General features: G+C 43.0%; 1 pseudogene; it reads right to left on the reverse strand.

Moving 5' to 3' along the window:
- Positions 1 to 1,487: 1,487 nt before the first annotated feature.
- Positions 1,488 to 5,530, reverse strand: LOC124851386 (annotated as a pseudogene).
- Positions 5,531 to 6,464: the final 934 nt, after the last annotated feature.

Below are 6,464 nucleotides of genomic sequence, written 5' to 3' on the forward strand. Positions count from 1 at the left end.
ACAGTTACATTTAGTTTACAGAAACAAATTTAAGTTAATCTTTAGTTGACAACCAGAAAATGAAGACATCATTTGGCCAAATCTTGCCTTTTCATTTCTCCTGCCAGCATATGCTGTTAGCAGTGGTGTATGGCTGCGGTGAATCGTTGCTGTAAACGGCCTCCAAGGCTTCAGAGTAATCAAAAAATAAATCCCTCACATCAAGGACTTTAAATGTTTAGGAGGCTCCACATGCATAAATCTGTAGAGCCAATGCTGTAGCAGGCTATTCATGCCTTTGAGCTATGCATTTTCACTGAAGGATTAGAAACAAGAAAACAATACGTGATAAATGCTTTGTATTGACAACTCCCCAGCTCTCAGCAGTCCCTGTACCTACCCACAAATAAGTCGCAAAATGCTCTTCAGTGACTGACTGACAGATGACCCACCCAATGGGAGGGTGGCAGGGTGTGAAGAGGCCCGACTGTTGTGTCCGCCATGCGCTGCTTCTGGTCACACACACACACACACACACAAACTAGTTCAGTGACATAGGCTTCACATCCATATACGTTGCTATGGCTGTCATCTGCATTCAGCACAACTGGTAAAAATGACGTCAAAACGCAAAGTTCATGGGAAAACCTTTATAGTGAAACAGGTGGACAGTGTAGCCAATGTTCCCACTCCAGTCTGTCTCAAGCAGTCACAGAGTCACAGCACCTCGCACAGAGCCTGGTCCCCTCTGTGGCACGCCACCTGAGTGACAGAGGGACATCCGGATAATACCTAGATGCATTTATATCAGTGGATCTTAAGATAAGACTAGTGGCTGCACAATTTGGTGTACAAAGACTTATTGCGATTATTGTGGGACGATATTGCAAATTGCAATATAATTCATTTTTTGCAGGAGGCTTGGTTATCAAAGAAAATGCACAGTTGCTGATTATGTTTAACGATATTTCTGGAAATCCATCATAACATGTATGAGGTCAAAGTATTTTTGCCAAGTGACAAAACGGAATGAACAGAAAACTATGATGACAGTTCTTTACTGGTCTGGAGAGAGGGTACACCGCAATGAGTCCAATATAAGACAGGCTTTGTACAGACAATTGCAAGTTCACTCAACAATGGACAAGATATGTTGTATTATGGGTTGCGTGTGTGAGTATTCTTCAAGTCTGTCTATAGTGACTGTTTCAGAGATAGTTAATTTTGGTTGCAGGAGTTCCCTGCTTGCTGCTGTCACATGTTCAGCTGCTACAGAGGAAATAAACCCATTAAGAGGGAAAACTAATTTTAGCGAGAAATAAACCAGAAAGAGAAAATTCATCACACAGCCACTGATTCTGTCGCAGATGATGAGCTCAGCAGGACTGAGAGTGACGATTGTTTATATCTGCAACAGAATTAAACATTAAATCGCAGCTTTGTGTGCTATATAACTGCACGGCTATTGATGAACATTAGATTAATCGCAGCACTAGTTCAGACCAAAGCATGACGAACTGATTCAACACTGAACGTCACTAGATGCAGCCTAACCTGAATGTGGGCCTGTGGAAGAAGCAGGCTTTGTTCAGGTGGCTCTGGGAGTTTGGTTTCTCGAGTGGCCCTCAGGTGGCAGCTGATGAACATCTTGAATAATTGCGCCAAATGTCGAATAAAAGTACATTTGATCCAGTATTGATTTCAGCAATGATGTTAATTTGTGCGTGATTAATCATAATGCAACTGAAAAGTGCTTGGCTGACAATGCACTGCTGTAGGATGAGTTCAAAAATAAGAGCGATGAATTCCACAAATAGCATCTTGTGCTAATATGGTTCCTCCAGTGTCAATTGTCATTTGGAAAATAATAACGCGACAACTGCCCAATGAGGTGTTGTTACCTGTTCCCCAGAATCCTGCTTGAAGTGAAGGCTTGGACACTGAAGCACAACCGGGTTTTCTGTTCCCGCAGGAGGAATTTAGATGAAGACCCTGGTAATACACTGTCTACAAGACATCTGAATGATGGAGAAACACATCTCATTTAGACATGATGATACCAACAGAGCTTTGCTTCCAAGCTGGTCCGAAACACTGAAAGATGATCATACTTGGCTGAGGATTCCACTCATTAGATTCAATGTGACATTTGAATTCTTGGATTGGAGAATTTTTGTTACCTCTCTGCCAAAGAGGATTATGTTTTAATCTACAATTGTGTGTTAATCTATTATTTAGCAGCATTACACAAAAACTACAGGACGGGCTGCCACAAAACTTGGTGGAAGGATGCAGAATAAAATTCGTTATTCGTGGATCTTGATGGAAAAACCCCGTTTTAGGGATTGATATCTAGTGCGTGAGTTGAAATTTGTGCAGATCCAAATAAAATTCATGATCTGGTGAATTCTTTGAAAAAATGATTTCATCAGGGGACTGTTGGGCTTAGGCGAGGTATGCGCTCTACAGGAGAACCATTTTAGTTGTGTTGAGTTTAGTACTTTGAACCAGACACAAATGCATAAATTTTGTTGAGGTTTTTGAGCCAGAAGGACTGACTGACCCATAATTGTGATAAACCTGTAGCTTGGCGAGAGGAGAGGAGGGTCAGGCTTCATGTAGCAACACAGTAGTCCACATATACAGTGAGTAGAGTGATGCAGCGGCGCCTCACACTGGCCTCCAAAAACACTGCTTCCCTGCTGGTACACTGAGGAACTACGTAGAGAGTTGCAGTCATCTGTGTAAGGACATAACTTTTTTTTATTTTTTTAGTCGGTTTCAATTTCATATTATTTTGAAGAAATATTGACAGAGAAATCCTCCACTGATAGTCAACCAGTGAGATAGAGTTTTCACCTGCCATGGTACGAAGGAGAAGTGCAGAAGGCCAAATACACCGATAGTGGATGTCATGGGTTGCCAGGTTGGGGTTAATGCGTCTGCATTCACTGTCTGCTTACAAAAAAACAAGGCATGGGTCATACAGTTAAAGTGCTGATGGCAGCTTATTACATCCCTTAACATTGCTCCAATCCAGTGGTTCCCAAATGGTGTGCACACTGGTGTGCCGTGAAGTAAGCCCGGAAGCACCGTGGGATTTTGAGAGAAATGTACAATATTATTATTGCTTCATGGCTCCAGAGTGCAGTGGAAACAGAAAAGAGTGAATACAGAGTTTCCACTACGGACCAACGCTGTAAAATCATGGGCGACGTTGATTCAGGATCAGAGCAGAAGCTGGTTTGTACCGTGTCGGAGTCTCTGTCTGAGGCCTCCCACCACACTGCTGCTGACCTGCGCTCACTTCACACTTTACACTATAAACACTCATCGCAAGTTACTGAACTGTGCTGACGTTTACTTTGCGTTTGTCTTATTTGCTCACAAGTTTATCACACACACACACACACACACACACACACACACACACACACACACACACACACACACACACACACACACACACACACACACACACACACACACACACACACACACACACACACACACACACACACACACACACACGCACGCACACGCACACACACGCACACACACACACACCCAGCTTTGTTCTGAGATTTCTTTCATCCAGACAAAAATGATTGTACACTGAAATATCCTTAACTAAATCTTTCGATACTCCAACGCTCAAATGTTTCCACTGTACATAAACAATAATGCATCAGCCTCACCTGTTATAATGGCACTCAACAGGTATGATGGTTGTTGCTGCTCTAATCATTACACTGCCTGAAGAGTGTCGAAATCACAGCAGGAAATAGAACGAGCTGGTTGGAACATACAAGCCACTAATTACGAACCTGAAAGTAGCAATAATATAGACATTAAAACAAATATAAGGCGTCTATAAAAATCACTGCATCACATTTACATTTTTTAATTGAGAAATGAATTGCTTTTCTGTCAATCACTGAAATTACGTAGCTTTCACTTTTTTATTGATCCACCGTCTGAATACATACACCATGTAAACTGCACTGTTCAATTACCTCTGACCCCAAATAAGGTCATACTCAGAATAAGCAACAACTAAATTAACACATGGAACATTACGACTTTAGTTACATTATGTCGACATCATCCTCAGACTCCGCTGTAGCACGTAAACTGGAATATGAATGGAATATTCTATTAGCAACTCATGTAAACATTATAATGGGAATAATGTCTTATTCAGAATAAGGTCAATAGGCAGTATCACTGTCCATGAATCCAATACTGAGTGATCTGTTTCAAATACATAACTGACAAGTTAGTCCAACAGAACCCTGCATGCGAGACCTCTGAGACCCTTTGGTCACTATGGGCACAGCGCTGGAACCAACTGCCTGATGGTCCCTCCATTGCAATCTTCAGGAAAGGCTAAACACATGATGTTCTCCCAAAATGAAAATTCACCTCACTATCGACTCACCACTATGCCGACGGAGGGGTGGGTGAAGTGTTCGAGTCCACAAAATCAATTCATCTTTTCAATTGCTCAAAACAAGCGTTGTCCACACCATGCCTTTAGCCTAGATGTCCACTGTAACCACGGAGGAACGCAGCCCAGAGGCGAATATCTGAGGACATTTAGGCTAAAACCAAAAAATGACACTGCTGAGTTCAATTTGATAGTCGGCGCTTGGGCGGACACTTGGAAGACACCACAGGACCAGTATGGAGGCATTTTGCTTCGGTTGTTTGTAAAGTGTTTTGGTGGACTAAAACGCTTCAGCCACCTCTAATGGCAAAGTGGCAAAGTAGATAATGAGTGGATTTAATTTCTGGGTGAACTGTCCCTTTACAGAGTTTCATTTTGCAAGTTCATATCATTCTTGCATTTTATTCAATTTAAATATTTTCTCACTTCCATTTTACTTTTTTTTTTGTTTCCAAAATATTTGAAAATGTTTGTAATAGCCTGATCCTTTTTATTTCGTTCACCTCTTTTTAATCGTTTTTTAATTTTTTTAATCTCTTTTGTACTTCCTTTATTTTGTTTGAAAAATTATGGCAACCTGTGCTTTGAGATTTGAAATGTATATTTGGTCTCAGTTGTTGTTTTTTCCATGTGCCTGCGCAGCGCCCTGATTTCGGTGAAGAAAACGTGCTTTATAACTACATTCCTGCGTTTTTATCCGAGAGCTCAGACTTCGCCTCCGCGGCTCTCCCTCTTACTCTGGACTCGGCCCCACAGTCCTGCAGCCCCGCGGAGATGACCGCTGCCTCGCCGGTCATGAGTCCTCGCGGTCCGCACGACGCCTCCTGGCTCCCGCGTCGGCTTCGCCCCGAGTCGAAGGTGCTCGCGTCTGAACGGGACCCGTCTCTTCCTTTCGGAGGAGCCGCCGCTGCACGGTGACCTCACCTCCGCCTCTCCGCAGCGGATCTCGAGTCTGCTGCCGTCCCGGGTTCCCATGGCGAAAGAAGAGGCGCTCACCGACAGCGCGACCGCCAGAAAGTCGAGGTGGAGCCCGGTGAACTGTAGCAGGACGGCCATTTTCACACAGGCAGCGTGGTTAGCGACCGACGGCTGGAGTCGCATTGTCACAATCAGTTGCGCAGAGAACTGTGGGAAACACCGTCAGAAGTACTTCAGTCCCATTCATTCACCCCTCCATTCATTCATTCATTCCTCCCTCCATTCATTCATTCATCTATGCATCCATCCCTCCCTCCATTCATTAAACTATGCATCCATTCATTCATCCCTCCCTCCATCCATCCATCCATTCATTCCTCCCTCCCTTCATTCATCTATGCATCCATTCATCCCTCCCTCCCTCCATTGTCGTGTTCTTTTATCCTTAGGTATGAGAAGGGTCGGTCTTAGTTCAAAAAGTATTTATTTAGAAGCAATGAAAAGGTACAGCATAGCTATGGGCACTCAAGGCACAGCCTCGGCTTTTAGTCAGTAGCTCGGGGTAGTCAAGAGTCGCCCCGAACGGATGACAGGTGCACATTTATAATAGTAGGCCAGCGTGGTCCCAGCATCTTGGAACTGGAATCCACCAATGATGAGGAACCGCCCCAGGTTCGGGTCACCTTTGATAGTAGCTACAAATCTTCACATTCTGACAGTGTTTTGTGTATTCAGAAAAAGCCTTTATCCGGCTGAAGCTTTGTGAGTCTTTTGTGTAGTTTTATAGACACAGTGTTTTTGTTCATTGGAGTGTGAAACATTGTGTTTCTGTTTTATCGTCCGTATGTTCTATGTGTAAGCACATTTATCAGACAAGACAACGCCTTTCCTATCTGGCCTTCAGTTGGGGCAGCTTGATTTCTTTCTAAGGCATAGGTCACAGTGTCTTAATGAGCATGCTGCATTCATGTATGTGATGTTGAATAAAGCTAAAGGAATATCAATATATATAAAGGTTTATGTATGAGAACAAGTTTAAGTACAGTGTATTGTATGCCACGGATTACAGTCCTAACACATAACAAAACATAAATTCTTTCTGTTAAGGTACAAACAT

Source organism: Hippoglossus stenolepis, chromosome 23 (genome assembly GCF_022539355.2).
Source record: "Hippoglossus stenolepis isolate QCI-W04-F060 chromosome 23, HSTE1.2, whole genome shotgun sequence".
Lineage (NCBI taxonomy): Eukaryota > Metazoa > Chordata > Actinopteri > Pleuronectiformes > Pleuronectidae > Hippoglossus > Hippoglossus stenolepis.